This window comes from Malaya genurostris, chromosome 2, assembly GCF_030247185.1.
Source record: "Malaya genurostris strain Urasoe2022 chromosome 2, Malgen_1.1, whole genome shotgun sequence".
Classification (NCBI taxonomy): Eukaryota; Metazoa; Arthropoda; class Insecta; order Diptera; family Culicidae; genus Malaya; species Malaya genurostris.
The window spans coordinates 14815777-14839833 of record NC_080571.1 but is presented as its reverse complement, the minus strand read 5'-3'; the positions used below and the strand labels follow the sequence as shown (position 1 = coordinate 14839833).

At 40.8% G+C, this 24057-nt stretch overlaps 1 protein-coding gene across 2 annotated transcripts in view; it reads left to right on the top strand.

Annotated features, from left to right (window-relative positions):
* Nucleotides 1-24057, top strand: part of LOC131432664 (zinc finger protein sens) — a 443520-nt gene that overhangs the window by 241653 nt on the left and 177810 nt on the right. Inside the window, exon 3 of one of the 2 annotated variants that reach the window (XM_058599069.1) lies at nt 9013-9084. The exons of the other annotated variant lie outside the window; for it this stretch is intronic. The gene's annotated coding sequence lies outside the window, so the exon portion shown is untranslated. The remainder of the gene's footprint in view (nt 1-9012; nt 9085-24057) is intronic. 2 annotated transcript variants of the gene reach the window in all.

The window sequence follows — 24057 nt, the reverse complement described above, 5'->3', positions numbered from 1 at the left end:
GGTACTACAACTGAGCTGAACCAATCGGCACTTGCTTTACTTCCTGTTAACCTTTTATACCTACTCAGTAGGAAACGCAGAAATGAAATATCGTTTACTACATCAAAACCGTCGGCTCGGGCACGAGAAAGGTGTTCTTTGATCCTCGTTTATACCAAACATTTAAAAAAAATGGATTTTGCATTATTTGTGATTAAGTCATACAACTGAAAATGTTACAATAAATTGATGATCATATTTCCGACGGTATATGAGCAATTCCAGGAATGAGTAGACGAAAAAGTGACAAAATCAGAATCGACCTTCTCCGGTTTGGATGAAACTTTGCACATGGCTTCAGTATGGCAAACCATAAGTTTTGAACCGATTGAGAGGTCAATCCGACTCACGACTGATTTTTAAAATTGGCGTATGTATTTTTGCATTTCTCAAGAATTGCCTTTTTAAAATCGTTGTAACTCGGAAACCGCTAATTGTACAAAAATGGGGTCCAGGCAGAAGTTGGAGGGGGGGCATCAATAGGGCACTCTAAAAAAATATACACTGAAAAAAAAATGAAATTAAAAAAAATCAGGGTTTCGATTTTTTTCGATAATTTTTATTTTGAAGCTCTTATTAATACCTACAGTTTGATGGATATCCCATCCGTTCCTTTTGAAAAATGAAGAAGTTGCAGATATATTCGAAATTTCAAGTTCTCGTTGAAAGATAATCATTTAAACAGTAGAATTTTATTCTACAGGTTAGAGGCAATAAATTTGTTCATGATATCCTTTCTTCTAAAAGTAGCTGTTCTTGTGATACTTGGATATTTAATTATAACACCATTTTTTATATTTCCATGAATTGTTTATTTGCTCGCTATATCTACAATTATTACATTTTAATTATTTTATGATGATCTGCTAAGCATTTCTGGAATTGCTCATACATAAAAAATTATGTTGATACGTTAGATACAATAAGAGATATTCATAAACCTTATCACTCTCTCAGAGGGTAAATTTGAAAAAGGCGTCCCATAGTAAAGAAGATCGTATTCTCGAAAAAATATTATCAAAAATGTGTGTGTATGTGTGTGTTTCGGTAATACTTTTATGCAGCTTCTTCCAAACCTTTCCCCAATCCTCTGAACATTTTCATGATTATGAAAAAGTATCTTAAAAGTTGTAAAAAAAATTTCTTGTCGGTTTAACCCCTTAAAACTCAAGGGAAATATGTTTTCCTTCTATAAAAATCGTTATAGATTCTTCAATTACTATTGAAACGATGTTTTTTTACTGAATGTTAAAGAAAACTTATCTCCAAGGCGACAAATGTGTTTCTGAACGAATAAGTAAAAAGAACCATCTATCTTTATTGCACTAAAATAGTTTGTGTAAAATGACGTATTAACACTCCAAATACCAAGCCTCAAAAAAAGTTGGAACGGTAACTTTGAGCTGTCATAGCTCAGCTGTTTTTCAACGAATCTCAATAAATTTTACACCCTCGAATTTTGTGAAGTTCGTAGATTGATTCCAAAACTTTGTAGCAGACGATTGGTAAAGGAAAACCAATGAAAATTTGATTTTTCCCGTTCCAAGTTTTTTTCACGCGCCCAATATGCCCTATCTGCTTTCCAATTTTCTTTCCTTTGGCATAATCGTCGCATAGAAAATATTGAATACTTCAACTTTACCGAGTCATAACTTTGTTGTTAGTCAACCGATCTTCAAAGTTTGTTCACCATTGGAAAGGTACTACTTCCACAAATAAAATACACTGAACAAAACTAAAAACAGGGTTGTCTACCCAAAGTTATAATGAAAACTGTAGATAGATGACCTAAGAAAAGATGAGACTTTTTACAATGATCGTAAATATCTCGAAATTCAAAGCGATGACCTATATATTTTTATACATCATTCGATTGCTAGTGATACCAGCTACAATTTTCGCTCAACTACCATTCCTGCACAATCAAAAGAAAACATTAAAAACTCAATGAATTTATAAATATATATGAATTTTTTATGTTTTTTCACATGTTTGTATATAACTCAAAAATTAAAGCGATGACATGTACATTTTTTTGATTCAAAATATTGGAATCATTACCAGAAACAATGCATTGATGATCAAAATTGTATATCCGTTCAAAGAATCTCATGAAATTTGGTACAAATTCAGAGAATTTCTATTATTGGGAAAATTTTGCCAAAAAAATAAACACATATATTTTTTTATTATTTTAGTTTCTATTAATAAAATAAATTTTGTGACAACACGAAAATTTTAAATTATTTCAATGGCTTTGTACAATAAGAAATAGAACGTAAAATTATATGAATTTCATATACTAACCCATGCAAAAGAAACAAACCACAATTTAAAAAAAAAATTATTGCTTGATTTTTGTTTTACAAGCAATTAAGAATTCTGAATTTAGCACTAAAAAATCAAACGAAATTAGGTAAAACTTGTTTTTATCCACCTAGTTGTGTAATTTTGCTCTTCCCATATCTCTCTTATTCTCATATAAAAAATGTATTCTTCAAACAGTTTTGTTAGATTTTTGAAAAACATGAAAGCTAGTGCATAAACTAGTGTAACCTACAAAATGAAACAGTTCTCAAATCGGTTAGGCCATCTTTCTCAGTGAAGTGAGTTCCACTATTTCAGGTACTTATGAAACTGGAATAGCCCCGAATATTGGCTTTGCAGCAGCCTTTGCGATTACCACCAACCAACCAAACTATTCGCAGCTTACAGTTGTCTTTGTCTCGAAAACAACCTCTTCGTTTGAATGCTTTTCACTGAATGAAACCCTGCACCTATGTTATCAGAACTAATTGGCTCAAGTTGCATGTTCCCCGAAAGGATGCTGAACGATCTGCAGTTGCCAAAATGCACGGTTGATAAAACCTTCAACCACCGAGAGGCCTTAGAGATTTTACAAAAGCCACACCATGCTGCATTCTCAGAAGAATGCAGAACGATTTCTACCCGAATATGCACTTGAATTAATTTAACACTTTAGAAGACAAAAATACCTTATTTTCATAATTAGCTAATAAATGACTTACATGATACGAATATTTTCCAATGAAAAAACCCAATGTATAAACATAATTGAAAAAAAAAAATTAAAAAATATCTCCTCCGCCTTTTTTTATAAACTTACTCGAAAATAATTTCTGTCAAATACAAAAATCAGATCTTTTTTCGTTTGCCTCAATGTTAGATACAGCAGTTTGAATATAACCTGTTTTCGAACTAGTTTTGCTCATAACTTCGGTTCAAAAAACGCTACTTGAATGCACCAGTCATTAAAAAATTGGTTTTAACAAACTCTAAAAGATGTTCAAAGATACCTATTAGAAAAGAGAAAAATATAAATGCTATAGCAAAAAATCTGATTTTGTGAGAAACACCCTAAGTTGCTCTTCAAAAATAGCGGTTTGTGCTTAGGTCACATAACCGTTTTGAATTTTCTTTACGTTTCGTCTTTGACTCGTCAGTGCAGAGCAGTTCAAATTGAACTGTCTTATGCGCAACTCGGCAGTTCAATTTGAACCGACAAATATAAGTATAAGCCGAAAACAAACGTTTTCGTTTGACACGTTGGAAAAGACGTGGCACTTCGGTTCCAAATAAAAACGTATTCTGCAAATAGCAGAAACTTTACGTCTGCTTAGCGGTTTAAATTGAACTGCCGAGTTTTGCATTAGACAGCTCAATACGAACTGCTCTGCACTGACGAGTCAAAGACGAAACGTTACGAAAATCACTCAAAGGACAAATAAATAGTGCGAGTTTATTCATAACCTAAATTATATATTCAAATTCTTGTTCGGCCTTACCGGTAACAATTTTTTTTGCTAGCAGTTTCATAAACAACAATGAAAAACGAAATCCAAGTAAGTCATGATATGCTCATCGGAAGAAAAACCACGTGGCACGCGGCAGTTTTGCCACTCAGTGAAATGCCGAGCTACGGGGAGTTTATAGGTTAAAAATGCCTGCTTCGACCATCTGACATTCAAGAAGACGGTTCTCGCGGCAGATTGTGCACTTGACTGTCTACCTCTCTCTCTCTCTATCGCTCTCCTCGAGATCGGTGCCGTTTTTGCGAAATGGCGGGTGCATTAACGGACTTGCGAACTGACCGAGTGGCCGCGATCTGCTGGGGCCGGTTTAACCTTTCACCGATCGATCGACAGCGACCGTAAAGAATGGCGGAATCGGACACCGATGGCCGCAAGCCAAGTTGAAGGTCGGACCCATTCGATTCGTTGCATTTGGGTTTTTCCTTCTGGTTTATATCTAGGCCCATTTGTGTTCGCGATCACGATTCGCCAAGTGCCTCACAACAGCGGAGGTCCGTCGCGAAATAACACTTGTTGAGATGCTTTATTGAACGTTCTTTTTTTCTTCTTTCTCTTCCGTTTCGTTGCAGGTTAGTGCGTACGATTAGACGAATGTGATATTCAAATGAACTTCGACGGACCGGTTTTAGGCATTAGGAAAGGTAAACAAAAACTATCGCTTGAAATAAATCTTAACTATCTTATACACGCATATCTTAAGCGGGATCACATTTGAAATGCTAGTAACCTTCAACTGTTCCGCGATGTTTGAGGTGTCCAAACATATCAAAAGATTCCTAATTTAGTTCGAACATGTCCAACTATACTTAGGCTTAAGATCGGCCAACGCCTAAAATAAATACACCGTCAGGTTTAAAATTTGCAACAACAAATAAAAACAGTGCTAAGCTTATCTAAGCCTTGTTCTTCAGTCTACGCAACTTTCGAAAAAAAAGACTGGACACGAAAAACTTAGCACACACACTCACGAATACCAAATTCATTTTAAGATTTTGCTGTATTATGAGAGAAGTTTAGAACATCTAACCCACTTTACTCCACCAAGTGTAAACGTCCAAATTTTCGCGTGTTCAAACATTGGCGAAAAGACAAACCAAGGTTAGAGACAGAGCGATCGGAATATTCCGGAAATCAAACGAATCCGAAATGGCTTTGGTTTTTAGTTGACAGATGTCTGATTTCACTCAACGGTCCTAAGGAAGCTAGAAAAAAAAACTGTGTTTGCAAATGAGTTGAACCCGTTTCACGCGAAACCTTTTAGCAACTTTGAACACTAGTAGCAAACATGCGAATAATTATGTGCGAAGCAAAAGGTGCGAAATCTCAACTGCGTGCCACGGATCAACGTCTGGGATGAGTGAAAGGATTCTGGTAAATTTGGAATCAAATATATGTACATTTAGTGGAACGAGTTTTTTTTAGCCGTCCGTCACTTGAATTGCAAAACTTTCAAACTTTAAAAATAGATAGAACTTAGCGCGGTTCAAGTTGAACTGCTATGCTGTAGTAGCAGTTCAATGGGAGCTGTTAATGCTCCGACACTAAGATATGCTTAGCCATATTCTAGATCATTGGGCGAACAGCTTTTGTTAAATTTGACTCGTCTTGGAAAACCCTCACGGTCGATTGTTGGTTGAGCTTCCGGCTGATGGGAATACATTCATGATTCGTTAGCCGCATCAATCCCCTATAGAAATCTTTGGAAGCACCGGAATTGGATTATCTCAATGCTTCGGATGACCAATTGTAACGAGCATTTGTCATAATAAGAACATTTTCTCGATAAAGTCCCAAATCCATTGAACCGAATTTTTCAATTGACTAAAAATAGCACAAGCAAACAGAAAAGACAATGTGTTCTGAGCACGCAAACCATTCAAAACAAATGGAACTGCACGATACTGATGTCAAATTTAAGCTTTGTCATATCTCAAAACATAGCGAGCAAGCCTCAGCTTTAAATAGTTAGAAGGAAGGATTTTCGAAAGTACGGTGAAAATCAAATGAGAATGTGCAAACGATTCGATTCGATCATCGTTTGACGGATCATTTTTTTTGTCCTATGTCTCAATGATGAGAAGGGCAGCTGCTATAAAACGCTAACCTATTTCTCCTAAAAAGTAACTGTTTCATTATCAGCATTCGTTCAATGTGATTAGGGCGATTTTGTGATGTTTTGGTAGGAAAAAACTAAGTGGGTAATGTCAGAAACATAACCGGATGACGTGAATACGAATAAAAAAAGATCGTACAAACTTTTCGATGTTGAACACTGCTGAGTTCATTTATCTCAAATGCGAGAGATCAGTTGGAATTTCAATATTTGCGTTTTATGTTTAGATCGAGATCCAGGTACAGGTTTACATCCTGAATTTGAACCAAAACCTAAGTCTGAACCACAACCTGGTGCTTAAGTCCAGGTTCAGTTCCAAATCCAAGTTTGGATTATGAATTTGGTTTCGATACTTGAGTTTTGGACCTGCAAGAGGCTTTTGAATCTGAATCAGAGCCCGAATTATGTACCAATTTTCAGAGTCTGGATTCTAAATCTGGATTGTAAACTGAACCTGGAATCTGAACCTGTTTTTCGAAGCTGGATTCTGTCTGGACCTGAGCTCTGGACATGGACTTTGGGCTGGGATTTTGGTTTTAGACTCAAAGCCTACAGCTGAACTAAGAATAATTTATCTGAATTCTAGAATCTGGATTCGAAACTTGAGTTAAGTGGATTCTGAACCTGAACTCTGGATTTTGATTTGATTTTGGACCGGGATTCTAGATCTGGATTTTGAGCCTGGACCCGAATCATGAATTCTTGATCTGGGTTCTACAAAAAGATCTGAATTCTAAACTTGAGCCACGAACCTGGGTTTGAACTCAGGATTTGCACTTTGTGTCTGGACCGGAATTCTGGATCAAAGTCTGGACTGGATCCTTGAATTCAAGATCTGAATTTTGGATCCGGATATGGATTCTAGACCTGAATTCTAATCTGGGCCTGAGTACTGATACTAGATTCTGGATCTGGTTTCTGAACTTGACTCCTTGCAAAAGAAACAAACCACAATTTAAAAAAAAAATTATTGCTTGATTTTTGTTTTACAAGCAATTAAGAATTCTGAATTTAGCACTAAAAAATCAAACGAAATTAGGTAAAACTTGTTTTTATCCACCTAGTTGTGTAATTTTGCTCTTCCCATATCTCTCTTATTCTCATATAAAAAATGTATTCTTCAAACAGTTTTGTTAGATTTTTGAAAAACATGAAAGCTAGTGCATAAACTAGTGTAACCTACAAAATGAAACAGTTCTCAAATCGGTTAGGCCATCTTTCTCAGTGAAGTGAGTTCCACTATTTCAGGTACTTATGAAACTGGAATAGCCCCGAATATTGGCTTTGCAGCAGCCTTTGCGATTACCACCAACCAACCAAACTATTCGCAGCTTACAGTTGTCTTTGTCTCGAAAACAACCTCTTCGTTTGAATGCTTTTCACTGAATGAAACCCTGCACCTATGTTATCAGAACTAATTGGCTCAAGTTGCATGTTCCCCGAAAGGATGCTGAACGATCTGCAGTTGCCAAAATGCACGGTTGATAAAACCTTCAACCACCGAGAGGCCTTAGAGATTTTACAAAAGCCACACCATGCTGCATTCTCAGAAGAATGCAGAACGATTTCTACCCGAATATGCACTTGAATTAATTTAACACTTTAGAAGACAAAAATACCTTATTTTCATAATTAGCTAATAAATGACTTACATGATACGAATATTTTCCAATGAAAAAACCCAATGTATAAACATAATTGAAAAAAAAAATTAAAAAATATCTCCTCCGCCTTTTTTTATAAACTTACTCGAAAATAATTTCTGTCAAATACAAAAATCAGATCTTTTTTCGTTTGCCTCAATGTTAGATACAGCAGTTTGAATATAACCTGTTTTCGAACTAGTTTTGCTCATAACTTCGGTTCAAAAAACGCTACTTGAATGCACCAGTCATTAAAAAATTGGTTTTAACAAACTCTAAAAGATGTTCAAAGATACCTATTAGAAAAGAGAAAAATATAAATGCTATAGCAAAAAATCTGATTTTGTGAGAAACACCCTAAGTTGCTCTTCAAAAATAGCGGTTTGTGCTTAGGTCACATAACCGTTTTGAATTTTCTTTACGTTTCGTCTTTGACTCGTCAGTGCAGAGCAGTTCAAATTGAACTGTCTTATGCGCAACTCGGCAGTTCAATTTGAACCGACAAATATAAGTATAAGCCGAAAACAAACGTTTTCGTTTGACACGTTGGAAAAGACGTGGCACTTCGGTTCCAAATAAAAACGTATTCTGCAAATAGCAGAAACTTTACGTCTGCTTAGCGGTTTAAATTGAACTGCCGAGTTTTGCATTAGACAGCTCAATACGAACTGCTCTGCACTGACGAGTCAAAGACGAAACGTTACGAAAATCACTCAAAGGACAAATAAATAGTGCGAGTTTATTCATAACCTAAATTATATATTCAAATTCTTGTTCGGCCTTACCGGTAACAATTTTTTTTGCTAGCAGTTTCATAAACAACAATGAAAAACGAAATCCAAGTAAGTCATGATATGCTCATCGGAAGAAAAACCACGTGGCACGCGGCAGTTTTGCCACTCAGTGAAATGCCGAGCTACGGGGAGTTTATAGGTTAAAAATGCCTGCTTCGACCATCTGACATTCAAGAAGACGGTTCTCGCGGCAGATTGTGCACTTGACTGTCTACCTCTCTCTCTCTCTCTATCGCTCTCCTCGAGATCGGTGCCGTTTTTGCGAAATGGCGGGTGCATTAACGGACTTGCGAACTGACCGAGTGGCCGCGATCTGCTGGGGCCGGTTTAACCTTTCACCGATCGATCGACAGCGACCGTAAAGAATGGCGGAATCGGACACCGATGGCCGCAAGCCAAGTTAAAGGTCGGACCCATTCGATTCGTTGCATTTGGGTTTTTCCTTCTGGTTTATATCTAGGCCCATTTGTGTTCGCGATCACGATTCGCCAAGTGCCTCACAACAGCGGAGGTCCGTCGCGAAATAACACTTGTTGAGATGCTTTATTGAACGTTCTTTTTTTTCTTCTTTCTCTTCCGTTTCGTTGCAGGTTAGTGCGTACGATTAGACGAATGTGATATTCAAATGAACTTCGACGGACCGGTTTTAGGCATTAGGAAAGGTAAACAAAAACTATCGCTTGAAATAAATCTTAACTATCTTATACACGCATATCTTAAGCGGGATCACATTTGAAATGCTAGTAACCTTCAACTGTTCCGCGATGTTTGAGGTGTCCAAACATATCAAAAGATTCCTAATTTAGTTCGAACATGTCCAACTATACTTAGGCTTAAGATCGGCCAACGCCTAAAATAAATACACCGTCAGGTTTAAAATTTGCAACAACAAATAAAAACAGTGCTAAGCTTATCTAAGCCTTGTTCTTCAGTCTACGCAACTTTCGAAAAAAAAGACTGGACACGAAAAACTTAGCACACACACTCACGAATACCAAATTCATTTTAAGATTTTGCTGTATTATGAGAGAAGTTTAGAACATCTAACCCACTTTACTCCACCAAGTATAAACGTCCAAATTTTCGCGTGTTCAAACATTGGCGAAAAGACAAACCAAGGTTAGAGACAGAGCGATCGGAATATTCCGGAAATCAAACGAATCCGAAATGGCTTTGGTTTTTAGTTGACAGATGTCTGATTTCACTCAACGGTCCTAAGGAAGCTAGAAAAAAAACTGTGTTTGCAAATGAGTTGAACCCGTTTCACGCGAAACCTTTTAGCAACTTTGAACACTAGTAGCAAACATGCGAATAATTATGTGCGAAGCAAAAGGTGCGAAATCTCAACTGCGTGCCTAATCCTATGTCTCCTAAAAAGTAACTGTTTCATTATCAGCATTCGTTCAATGTGATTAGGGCGATTTTGTGATGTTTTGGTAGGAAAAAACTAAGTGGGTAATGTCAGAAACATAACCGGATGACGTGAATACGAATAAAAAAAGATCGTACAAACTTTTCGATGTTGAACACTGCTGAGTTCATTTATCTCAAATGCGAGAGATCAGTTGGAATTTCAATATTTGCGTTTTATGTTTAGATCGAGATCCAGGTACAGGTTTACATCCTGAATTTGAACCAAAACCTAAGTCTGAACCACAACCTGGTGCTTAAGTCCAGGTTCAGTTCCAAATCCAAGTTTGGATTATGAATTTGGTTTCGATACTTGAGTTTTGGACCTGCAAGAGGCTTTTGAATCTGAATCAGAGCCCGAATTATGTACCAATTTTCAGAGTCTGGATTCTAAATCTGGATTGTAAACTGAACCTGGAATCTGAACCTGTTTTTCGAAGCTGGATTCTGTCTGGACCTGAGCTCTGGACATGGACTTTGGGCTGGGATTTTGGTTTTAGACTCAAAGCCTACAGCTGAACTAAGAATAATTTATCTGAATTCTAGAATCTGGATTCGAAACTTGAGTTAAGTGGATTCTGAACCTGAACTCTGGATTCTGATTTGATTTTGGACCGGGATTCTAGATCTGGATTTTGAGCCTGGACCCGAATCATGAATTCTTGATCTGGGTTCTACAAAAAGATCTGAATTCTAAACTTGAGCCACGAACCTGGGTTTGAACTCAGGATTTGCACTTTGTGTCTGGACCGGAATTCTGGATCAAAGTCTGGACTGGATCCTTGAATTCAAGATCTGAATTTTGGATCCGGATATGGATTCTAGACCTGAATTCTAATCTGGGCCTGAGTACTGATACTAGATTCTGGATCTGGTTTCTGAACTTGACTCTGGATTCTGAATTAGCATTTTACGGCTGGATTCTGCACTTGAAATCTGAATTTGAGTTCTAAACTTTGATACATGACCTAAGTTCTGAAACTGAGTTCTGAACTTAAGTTGTTGACGTTGAGTTCATAACCTGGATTTTGAGCGTGGTTTTCTACTATTGAATTCTTGACCTGAGCTCTGGACCTTAACCATGATTCTGAACCTGCACTTTCAGAAATGAATTTTGGAGCTGGATTCTTGACCTAAACTCAGGATCTGCATTTTAGATCGGGATTCAAAATCTGAATTCCGAACCTGAGTTCAATTTTTCTGGATCTGAACCGATACCGATCCTAGATTTGATCCTATCTGGATCTAAATCTTTTCATGGATTTAGAACTTGAATTCTGGACCAGAATTTTGAAAAACAAGGCCCATGCGAATACGGAACCGGGACTTGGAACCTGGATTCTGGACCTGAATTCTGAACCTGATTTCTGGGCCGAAATTTTGAATCCGAATCACCTGGAACCTGAATACTGCAGCTGGATTGGGAAATTGAGCTCAATTCCCAGAATCTGAAACTAGATTCAGACTTGAGTCCTGAATCAAAATTCTGAACCTGAACTCTGTAGATGGATTTTGGACCTGAATTCTGGGTCTGAACTCTGAACTTGGATGACAGATCTGAACTCAAGATGTCATTTTGGATCGGGTATTCAAAATCTGAACTCCGAACCTGCGTTCAAGACCAGTATTCAGGAACTGAACCAGAATTTTGGATCAGAGCCTAGACTTGAACCTTGAATTCCTGATCTGGATTTCGGAACGAAATAACGGGTAGTCTAAACCTCAATTCTGAGTCTCGATTCTGGACAAAGATTCTGATTATGAGTTCCGGATTTGAATCCTGGCTCGGGATTCTGGCCCGGAACTCTAAACCTGCACCTGGATACTGGATCTGGATTCTAAGCATGAACTCTGAACCTGGATTGGACTTATGACCTGAACTTTGGACCAACATTATGGACCGGAAGATTCCTGAACTGTAAACTTGGATTCTTGACATGGATTCTATACGTAAATTCTGCACCAGTTTTTGTATTTGAGTATTTAAGGGTTCTGAACCTGGCACTAGATTTAGGATTCTGGAATTGAATTCAGAATGTTAATTTTAATCCTGGATTCTGGACCTGAATCTAGATTCTAGACCTAAATTCCAAGTCTGTATACTGAAATTGAATTCTGGATCTGAATACTAAGTCTAGATTCTGGACCATGATCTTAGGAATGAGTTCTGTTACGTAATTCAAGTCAGAGTTCTAAACCTGGACCTGGACTTGGGTTCACGATTTGAGTTCTGAATCTTAAATTTGGACATGAATTCAATGTCTGGATTCTGGATCTGACTACGGAACCTTAATTCTGACTTTTGAATCTGGAACTAAATTCATGACAAACTCTGAATCTTGATTCTGAATTCTGCACCTTTGTGTTCGATTTGAGTTTTGGAGCCAGATTCTAGACATGAATGTACCTAGTATTTGTATTCTAGACATGGAGTTTGGACTAAGATTCTGGACTTGGATTATGGATCTGGATTTCGAGCTATATTTATGAATCTCGATTCACGGCCTACTAGACTCAGAATCTGGATTGAGATTCTGAACCTGATTTCTAAATCTAAATGCCAAATTTGGATATTGGATCTGAATTCTGGACCTGCAATCAAGGTCTCGGATTCAGTAATTCGGATGTTTGACTTGAATTTCTTGGTTGGATCCCGATTTGAGCCTGAGTTCTGGACCTGAATTCTGAATTTGAATTTTAGATCTGGATTCTGAATTCTAAACCTGGATTCAGGACCAACATTCTAGACTTTAATTCTGGATCTGAAATGTGGATGTAATTTTTGAACTGGGCACAGGTTCTAAATTTTGAGCCAAGATTCTAGTGTGGGGCTTCAATGCAAGACAAAAATTTAAATCTGAAGCAGGATTTTTTATCTGAACCAGGACTGGATTTGAATTCTGGACCTGAATTCGGGACGTGAATTCAGAACCTGATTTCCAAACTCGGATTCTAGATCTGGATTCTGAATCTGAATTCTGGATCCAAAGACTGGATCTGTATTCTAGATCTAGATTCGGAATCTATACTCAGAGATTCGATTTGGACATACTTTCTGATCCTGGACTTGGATTCTGAACCTAAACCTGAACTTCTGAACCCAGATTCGGAATCTGAACTCTAGACCTGAATTCTGTATCTGAATGCTGAACCACGATTCTAGATTTAAATTCTGAATTCCGAATAAGAACTTAGAACCTCATTCGTACCGCATCTCTCGGATCGATCGGACGTTATTTCGTGCTCTTAAGCAGTATATATATATTTCTGATATTACATCTTTTAAGATTTTATCTGATCAACAATTCTTCTCCATGTAACTCGATCCATGGCTGCTTGCCTCCAACCACGTCGGCGCCCGATACTATCCAGGTTTCGCTCCACTTGGTCCAGCCACCGTGAACGCTGCGCTCCTCTTTGTCTTGTACCTGCCGGATTAGAGGTGAACACCAACTTGGTGGGGCTGTTGTCCGGCATTCTCACGACATGCCCCGCCCACCGTACCCTTCCAGCCTGGGCTACTTTCCGGATACTTGGCTCACCGTAGAGTTGCGCTAGTTCGTGGTTCATTCTTCTCCTCCACACTCCATTCTCCTGCACACCACCGAAGATCGTTCTCAGCACCCTCCTTTCGAAGACTTCGAGTGCTTGCAGGTCCTCCTCGAGCATTGTCCACGTTTCGTGCCCGTAGAGAACCACCGGTCTTACCAGTGATTTGTACATGGTGCACTTCGTGCGGGGGTGAAGTTTCCTGGATCTCAATGTTTTGTGGAGTCCATAGTAGGCACGACTTCCGGATATAATGCGCCTCCTGATCTCCCGGCTGGTGTCGTTGTCCGCAGTCACCATTGAGCCAAGATAGATGAACTCGTCAACCACCTCGAACTCGTCGCCGTCGATCGTAATACTGCTGCCCAGACGTTGCCTATCGCGTTCAGTTCCGCCAGCCAGCATGTACTTTGTCTTAGACACATTTATCCTCAGTCCTACTCGTGCCGCTTCGCGCTTTAGTCGGGTATACAGATCTGCTACCGTCTCCTTGTTTCTACCGATTATATCCACGTCATCAGCGAAGCACACGAATTGTCCGGACCTCGTGAAAATCGTGCCCCGCATGTTGAACCGCGCTCTTCGCATAACTCCTTCAAGTGCGATGTTGAACAGCAGGCAGGACAACCCATCACCTTGTCTTAATCCCCTACGTGATTCGAACGGTTCAGAGAAACCGCCCGCAATCTTGACACAACACTGTACACCATCCATCGTAGCCTTAATCAGTCTTGTCAGCTTCCCAGGGAAGCCGTTCTCGTCCATAATTTTCCATAGCTCTACACGGTCAACCGTGTCGTATGCGGCTTTGAAGTCGATGAACAGATGATGCGTCGGGACCCGGTATTCACGGCATTTTTGGAGGATTTGCCGTATAGTGAAGATTTGGTCGTTTGTTGATCTGCCGTTGATGAACCCGGCCTGATAACTCCCGACAAATCCATTTACCAGTGGTGATAGGCACCGGAACAGGATCTGGGATAACACTTTGTAGGCGGCATTTGACACTGTGATTGCCCTGTAGTTTGCACAGTTCAATTTGTCACCTTTCTTGTATATCGGGGTGATGACCCCTTCCTTCCACTCCTCCGGTAGCTGTTCTCTGTCCCAGATCTCTTCGATTATTCGGTGCATGCATTCCGTCAGTTTCTCCGGTCCCCTTTTGAAGAGTTCTGCTCCTAGACCATCCTTACCAGCTGCTTTGTTATTCTTGAGCTGTTGGATAGCCTCCTTGACCTCGTTCATAGTGGGCACTGGTACATCTCCGTCGGCTGCAACACTGACATAATCTTCCTCCTCCAACGCCTGATTGTCCGCCTGTGCACTATTCAGATGTTCATCGTAGTGCTGCTTCCACCTTTCGATCACCTCACGTTCGTCCGTCAGGATGCCACCTTCCTTGTCTCTACACATTTCGGCTCGCGGCATGAAGCCGTTGCGAGAGTCATTCAGCTTCCTGTAGAACGCCCGTGTATCCTGAGAACGATATAGCATCTCCATCTCCTCTCTCTCCGACTCTTCCAGGCGGCGCTTTTTGTCCCGGAAAAGACGAGTTTGCTGCTTTCGTCTCTGTCGATACGATTCCACGTTCTGACGGGTGGCTTGACGCAACATCGCTGCGCGTGCTGCATTCTTCTCGTCCAATATCTCCTGGCATTCGCCGTCGAACCATTCGTTCCGTCGACTCCTTGGCACGTATCCCAGGACGCTCTCCGCAGCATTGCTGATGGCTGCTTTAGTTCTGGTCCAGCAGTCCTCCAGGGGAGCATCATTGAACTCCTCCTCCGCTAGCAACGCTGCTTCGAGATGCCGCGCGTAGGCAGTCGCGACCTCGGTGTCCCTCAGTCGGTCCAGATTATACCGCGGCGGGCACCGGTACCGTACGTTATTCACAACGGACAGTTTTGGACGCAGCTTAACCATCACAAGGTAGTGGTCCGAGTCGATGTTAGCGCCCCGATAGGTTCGTACGTCGATAATGTCCGAGAAATGCCGTCCATCAATCAGGACGTGATCGATTTGTGTCTCCGTTTGCATGGGTGATCTCCAGGTGTATCGGTGCAGGAGGCGGTGCTGGAAAAAGGTGCTTTTTATGGCCATGTTCTTGGAGGTGGCAAAGTCGATGAGTCTTAGGCCGTTCTCGTTCGTTTGCTGGTGGGCGCTGAACCTTCCAACTACCGGTCTGAACTCCACCTCCTGGCCAACCTGAGCATTGAAATCGCCGATGACGATCTTGATGTCATGTCTTGGGCAGCGATCGTATTCACGTTCCAGCTGCGCGTAGAATTCGTCTTTGTCGTCATCGCTACTTCCGAGGTGGGGACTATGCACGTTAAGCAGTGCCGTGTGTGTTTTTCCTTGCTAAAGGTTTTTTTCTCACACATTCGATAGTTTACCAGACTAGTATAATAGTGATCAGACGGTGCCTATCATCAAAAACTGCCGTTATTCTATTGTGTATCCAAGAGGGTTAGCTCTTTGTTTGCGGTGCTAGTGATTGTTCCCGTGCGAAGGTTCCGCACACTAGCAGCAGAGACAATCATCTTGCTGACCTTGAACTGGATTAGTGGTGTCTAGCTAAGTATAATCCTAGTGTTTTGTTTTTATCATTCTACCCGTTTATCTCAACATATCTCAATAAAGCGTGTGTTTACTTTACTATGAACGAGGGCGGAGGGCGTCCTCCCTCAAATGATAATCTCTCCATAAAAATGGATGGCATAGAACTCCTGGATAATTTATCTTCCCCTGATAACCCCTCTCGCACACGCGTGTGGCCAACCGGTTCTGCTGGGCCCTATGTGGTATACTTCCGGTCCAAAAAAGAACAATCACTCAATTTGATGCAAATATCAAGTGAGCTGGCTAAGTACTACTCGGACGTTATCCAGATAGCAAAAGTTCGAGCGAAAAAGTTGAAAGTTGTCGTGAAAACCCTCGAGCAGGCAAATCAGATCGTTCGCCATGAGGCCTTTACGAGGAATTACCGCGTTTACATACCAGCTCGGGAAGTGGAGATTGACGGCGTGGTTAGTGAGGCGAGTTTGACCTGCGAATACCTTCTGAAGAGTGGGGTTGGCTGTTTCAGAGATCCTGCTCTTCAGAATGTTAAAATACTGGACTGCAAGCAATTGAGTTCAGTAAAAATTGCAGAAGATAAGACAAAAACTTATTCTTCATCAGACTCATTTCGGGTAACTTTCGCTGGATCTGCTCTTCCCAATTACGTCCTTCTGGGCAAGGTTCGCTTACCTGTACGCTTATTTGTCCCGCGGGTAATGAATTGTACCAATTGCAAGCAGCTGGGTCACACAGCCACCTACTGCGGCAATAAGCAAAGGTGCATTAAATGTGGAGGGGAACATGCAGACGAATCATGTGGCAAAAAAGCTTCAAAGTGTCTTTACTGTGGGGAAAACCCACATGAATTGAATTCATGTCCCGCGTACAAACTGCGCGGAGAAAAATTGAAGCAATCTCTTAAAGAACGTTCCAAACGAACTTTCGCAGAGATGCTGAAGAACACCATGCCACCTGTCGAATCGATGAATCTCTTTGATTGTTTGCCTACCGACGAGAATGATTCCGATGACCCTCAAGAGGGATCATCCTTTACTATGCCTAGCGGTTCTAGGAAAAGAAGGACGATCTCATCTCCTAAACTGCCTTGTAAAGGCCCAAGGATATCCATTGCGGGGACCAAAAAAATTATAAATACTCGAAGTGCTTCCCAAAAACCGAAGCAAAAGGCTCCTGGTCTAGCGAACTTAGCATCAGACCAAGAGTTTCCTGCACTTCCCGGTACACCAAAAACCCCGAGTACCCCTAAAATACAAACTGAGAATCAATCAAGTGCTGGAATACTGAAATTCTCTAACATTGTGGACTGGATTCTTAGAACCTTCAACGTCACTGATCCTCTCAAGAGTCTGTTGATGACATTTATGCCAACAATTAAAGCATTTTTGAAGCAGTTGACTGCAAAATGGCCCCTCCTTTCAGAGATTGTATCCTTTGATGGCTAATACATCGAACGAGGTTAAGGATGCAATCACTGTACTACAGTGGAACAGCAGAAGTATCCTCCCGAAAATTGATTCCTTCAAAGTTCTTTTAAATAGTTTGAAATGCGACGCATTTGCTTTGTGTGAAACCTGGCTGACCTCAAATGTAACCCTCAACTTCCACGATTTTAACATAATTCGCCTGGATCGAGATGATCCCTACGGAGGAGTACTTTTGGGGATCAAAAAGTGCTATTCCTTCTTCCGAATTAACCTCCCATCGATACCAGGTATTGAAGTTGTCGCATGTCAGGTCAGAATTAAAGGCAAAGACCTTTGCATTGCTTCCATCTACATTGCTCCAAGGGCCTCGATTGGGCATCGGCGGCTAAGCGATATCATTGAGCTCCTTCCCGCACCAACGTTAGTTTTAGGTGACTTCAACTCACATGGTACGGGTTGGGGTTGTCTTCATGATGACAATAGATCAACCGTGATCTATGATCTTTGCGATAACTTCAATATGGCAATTCTTAATACGGGAGAAATGACACGGATTCCTGCACCACCAGCAAGACCAAGTGCGCTGGATTTATCCCTTTGCTCGACATCACTACGGCTGGATTGCAAGTGGAAGGTGATCCCTGATCCCCACGGTAGCGATCATCTACCTATCGTAATTTCAATCACCTGCGGATTACGACCAGCGGAGACAATCAATGTTTCGTATGACCTCACACGAAATATTGATTGGAAAGAATACGCTAATTCGATGTCTGAGAAACTCAAAACAACACAAGAACTTCCTCCGGAGGAAGAGTACACGTTTTTGGCTGGCTTGATTCTCGACTCCGCGATTCAAGCTCAGACGAAACGTGTACCCGGCGCGAAAACTAACATCCGTTCTCCCAATCCGTGGTGGGACAAAGAGTGCTCATCATTGAACGCGGAAAGATCTTTAGCATTCAAAAAGTTCAGAAAATATGGAACACCTGATAATTATCGCAATTACGCGGCGCTAGAAAAACAAATGAAGAACTTAGTTAAAGCAAAAAAACTAGGTTACTGGCGACGGTTTGTTGACGGATTAACAAAAGAAACATCGATGAGCACTCTTTGGAACACAGCCCGACGAATGCGCAACAAAAACACCATGAACGAAAGCGAGGAATATTCTAACCGCTGGATATTCGATTTCGCTAAAAAAGTATGTCCTGACTCTGTTCCGGAACAGACGATCATGCGCGTCGCCTCATCAAACAGAAACGAAACACCTTTTTCGATGGTAGAGTTCTCACTTGCGCTCTTGTCGTGTAACAATAAAGCTCCGGGGTTAGACAAAATTAAATTCAACTTGTTGAAAAATTTGCCTGACTCTGCTAAAAGACGCTTATTGAATTTATTCAACAGGCTTCTTGAGGATAATATTGTCCCACATGACTGGAGACAAGTAAGAGTTATCGCCATTCAAAAACCAGGAAAACCAGCCTCCGATCACAATTCGTATCGGCCGATTGCCATGCTTTCTTGTATCCGGAAATTGTTCGAAAAAATGATTCTGTTTCGTCTAGACAATTGGGTCGAGACTAATGGCTTACTTTCAGATACACAATTTGGTTTCCGCAGGGGCAAAGGAACGAACGATTGTCTTGCGTTGCTCTCAACAGAAATTCAAATGACATTTGCTCGTAAAGAACAAATGGCATCAGTTTTCTTAGACATCAAGGGGGCTTTTGACTCAGTTTCAATAAACATCCTATCTGAGAAGTTGCATCAGCATGGTCTTTCACCAATTTTGAATAACTTTTTGTATAATCTATTGTCCGAGAAATACATGTATTTCGCGCATGGTGATTTGTCGACAATACGATTCAGTTACATGGGTCTTCCTCAGGGCTCATGCTTAAGCCCCCTTTTATACAATTTTTACGTAAACAACATTGATGAATGTATCAATACATCTTGCACGCTAAGACAACTTGCCGACGACAGCGTTGTGTCTAATCTAGGACCCAAAGCAGCCGATCTTCAAGGACCATTACAAGATACCCTCGATAACTTGTCAACATGGGCTCTTCAGATGGGTATCGAGTTCTCTACGGAGAAAACTGAGCTGGTTGTATTTTCAAGGAAGCGAGAACCAGCACAACTACAGCTTCAACTAGGGGGTGAAAACATAGCTCAGGTCTTCACATTTAAATATCTCGGGGTCTGGTTCGACTCCAAAGGCACCTGGGGATGTCATGTTAGGTATCTGAAACAGAAATGCCAGCAGAGAATCAACTTTCTCCGTACAATAACCGGTACTTGGTGGGGTGCCCACCCAGGAGACCTGATTAGGCTGTACCAAACAACGATATTGTCCGTAATGGAATATGGATGCTTTTGCTTCCGATCCGCCGCGAACACCCATTTCATTAAACTGGAAAGAATTCAGTATCGTTGTTTGCGTATTGCCTTAGGTTGCATGCAGTCGACTCATACGATGAGTCTCGAAGTGCTTGCGGGCGTCTTACCGTTGAAAAATCGATTTTGGGATCTCTCATATCGATTGCTAATCCGATGCGATATTTTGAATCCGATGGTGATTGAAAACTTCGAAAGGCTTGTCGAGCTCAATTCTCAGACCCGTTTTATGTCCTTGTATTTTGATTACATGGCTCAGAATATTAACCCTTCTTCGTTTGTTCCCAACCGTGCTCATTTCTTGGATACTTCTGATTCTACTGTGATTTTCGACACTTCCATGAGAGAAGAGATTCGTGGAATTCCGGATCACGTACGCCCTCAAGTGGTCCCTAATATTTTTTATAATAAATTTAGAAGAGTCAACTGTGAAAAGATGTTTTACACTGACGGATCAAACATCAACAGGTCCACAGGCTCCGGCATCTTCAATCAAAACATCACCGCTTCTTACAAACTCAGTGATCCGGCTTCAGTTTACGTCGCAGAATTAGCTGCTATTCATTACACCCTCGAGATCATTGAAACCTTGCCCAAAGACCATTACTTCATTGTCACGGACAGTCTAAGCTCAATAGAAGCTCTCCGGGCAATGAAGCCAGGAAAGTATCCCCCATATTTCCTGGGGAAAATACGGGAACACTTGAGAACTTTATCTGGTCGGTCTTATTTAATATCCTTAGTCTGGGTCCCATCACATTGTTCCATTCCGGGAAATGAAAAGGCAGACTCATTGGCTAAAGTGGGCGCATTAGAAGGTGAAATTTATGAAAGACCAATTTGCTTCAACGAATTTTTCAGTGTATCTCGTCAAAGGACGCTCGAAAGTTGGCAAACTTCATGGAGTAATGGGGAACTGGGACGATGGTTACACTCCATTATCCCAAAGGTATCGACGAAACCTTGGTTCAGAGGGATGAATGTGGGTCGGGATTTCATTCGTGTGATGTCCCGGCTCATGTCTAATCATAACACCTTGGATACGCACCTCCGGCGTATCGGGCTTGTGGAGAATGGTCTCTGCACATGCGATAAGGGTTATCACGACATTGAACATGTTGTCTGGGTATGTACCGAGTATTGTGGCGCCAGATCACAGCTAATTGACTCCCTTCGGGCCCGAGGTATATCACCCATGGTCCCAGTACGAGACGTGTTGGCCCATCGAGACCTTCCCTATATGCTGCTCTTATATCAGTTCATAAAGAACATTAACTTACAAGTCTGATCTGCTGAAGGGTTCCACAACATCCTCCTTCAACCTCGTACCTAACATCCGCTCGAACCTCCCCAAATGTCGTCTGTCCACCATCTTCATCGAAAAACTAACAAGATCTTTCTGCTGTCACTAATTTTTTGCTCCCCTGTCCCCGTCTCTTCACCATCTCGATGTCAACTAATTAGATCTTATCGCTGACCTAAGTAGTTTCGCTCCCTTACCACCTTTTTCAACAACATAAACTTCTCTCTGTTTCTTTCCTTCTCTTCCACAAAATTCACCACCACGGAGAGCCGCTCAAGTCGATGATTATGCGGGCCATCAGCCGGCTCCCCGTAGTCGGGGGTGTTTTCCGCGGACCCACACGAACGAAAAGATGCGACCAACAGTGATACGTACCAACGTCGTGCCAGTTTACTCCAGCGTACAAGATCCAGCCAGCCACTGCCGACCACCCGTTGAAGACTAGATCTCCCAAAGCTCATATGATGTGAAAATAAAAAAAAAATCTAGTTTAAGTAGTTAAAACATATGCCCTCGGCATCTTATAGCTTAACGCAATGTGCCTTAAAATATGTTATTAAATAAAAAAAAAAAAAAAGAACTTAGAACCTGAATTCTAGATCAGCCTGCATTTTGGACCAGAATCTTGAGTTTTTGCAATGACTGAGCGGAAATATATATTGGAGAAGCCAAGTGAAAGAAAAACTAACAGACAAGATGAATTTTTGGAAAAAGATACGCTCAGAGACAGGACTCGAACCTGCGTTCTTATGCATTCCGTGCATACGCGCTACCATTTCGCCACTCTGATCTTGTTTCTTGAGTTATTGATCCAGATTGTGGATCCGAGTTCTGTAGCTGGACGTAAATTATGAGCCTAGATTCTAGATCAGAACCCTTGACGTCAATTCTGGACCTGAATTCCGGACTTAAATTTTGGATTGGAACACAGAACCTGATTTCCACTCTCGGATTCAACATCTGGATTCGGGATCTGAGTTCTGAATCCGAAGGCTGAATCGGTATTCTGGACCTAGACTGGATTTGGACATAGTTTCTGATCCTGGGTGACTTCTGGACTTCGATTCTGGTCCTGTTTTTTTCTGAACTTCTGAACACAGGTTCGGAATCTGAATCTGATCTGGATTTACGTCCTGAATTCCAACCCGAATTCAGAACCTGTATTCTAGATCCGTGTTATGGATCTGTACCTGAATCTTAAGATCTTGTTCCGGATTGTGGATCCCAGTTCTGTAGCTGGATCTAAATTCTGAGTCTAGATTCTAGATCTGTACCTTTGATTTGAATTTTGGAGCTGCATTCTGGGCCCGGCTCTTGTCGTAGATGATTATAATTATAAATAATGATGAACATAAGTTCTGGATCTGGTTGAAAAAAAATACAATTTTTAACCTGGTTGAGACCTGAGTTCTAAGATTGGTTTCTCGATCTTAACTTATGATACTTAATACTAATTCCGAATTTTTATTCTGGATCTGAATCCTGGGCCTGGATTGAAGGTCTGAATTCAGAAATTTGGATTTTACCCTTAAATGTCTTAGCTGGACCCAAATTGGAGCCTGGATACAGAACACTGTACATGAATTTTGGAGTTTGATTCTAGACCTAGATCCCTCACTTGAACTCTGAATTTCAGAGGCAGATTTAGAATTTTTGATTCTGAATTTTTAACATAGATTCAGAGCCTACATTTTGAATCTAAGTACAGATTCTAGATTTTGAGCCAAGCTTCTAGTGTAGTGCTTCAATTCAAGATCTGATTTCCAAAATTTGAACTGTGGACCAGAACCAGGATTCCAATACTTTGGATCTGAACTCTGTGCCTGAATTCTGGATTTAAATCATCCGGTTTTTGGATCTGAATTATGTAGCTAGAATATAGACCGGAGCTCTGGACCTCAATTTTTAACCAGGATTCTGGATCTGACTACTCAACCTTAATTCTGGATTTTAGAGTTGGACCTGAGTTCTTGAACTGAATTCACAACTTGACTTCTGCACCTTGATTCGGGACCTGAATTCTGCGCCAAAATTTTGAATTTGAGTTTTGGAGCCGGATTTTAGGCTTGAATACAGGATCTGTACCTGAATTTTGGACCTAGAATCTGGACATGGACTAGGTTTCTGGACCTGAATTATGGATCTGAATTCCGAGCTCATGACTTATGAACCCGGATTCAACACCTACATTCTAGACTTCAATACTGGATCTGGATTCTTACCTTGATTTCTGAATCTGAATTTTAATTCTGGATCTGAATTCTAGACCTTGATCCAAGGTCTGAATTCAGTAATTCGGATTTTGCCCTTGAATTTCTTAGCTGGACCCATATTCGAGCCTGGATTCTGGACCTGAACACTGTACATGAGTTTTGGAATTTAATTCTAGGTCTGGATCATCCTGAATTCTGCAGCTGGACCTAGATTATAAACCTGAATTCTGGACCAGAACTTTTAACCAGGATTCTGGATCTGACTACTCAACCTTAATTCTGGATTTTAGAGTTGGACCTGAGTTCTTGAACTGAATTCACAACTTGACTTCTGCACCTTGATTCGGGACCTGAATTCTGCGCCAAAATTTTGAATTTGAGTTTTGGAGCCGGATTTTAGGCTTGAATACAGGATCTGTACCTGAATTTTGGACCTAGAATCTGGACATGGACTAGGTTTCTGGACCTGAATTATGAATCTGAATTCCGAGCTCATGACTTATGAACCCGGATTCAACACCTACATTCTAGACTTCAATACTGGATCTGGATTCTTACCTTGATTTCTGAATCTGAATTTTAATTCTGGATCTGAATTCTAGACCTTGATCCAAGGTCTGAATTCAGTAATTCGGATTTTGCCCTTGAATTTCTTAGCTGGACCCATATTCGAGCCTGGATTCTGGACCTGAACACTGTACATGAGTTTTGGAATTTAATTCTAGGTCTGGATCATCCTGAATTCTGCAG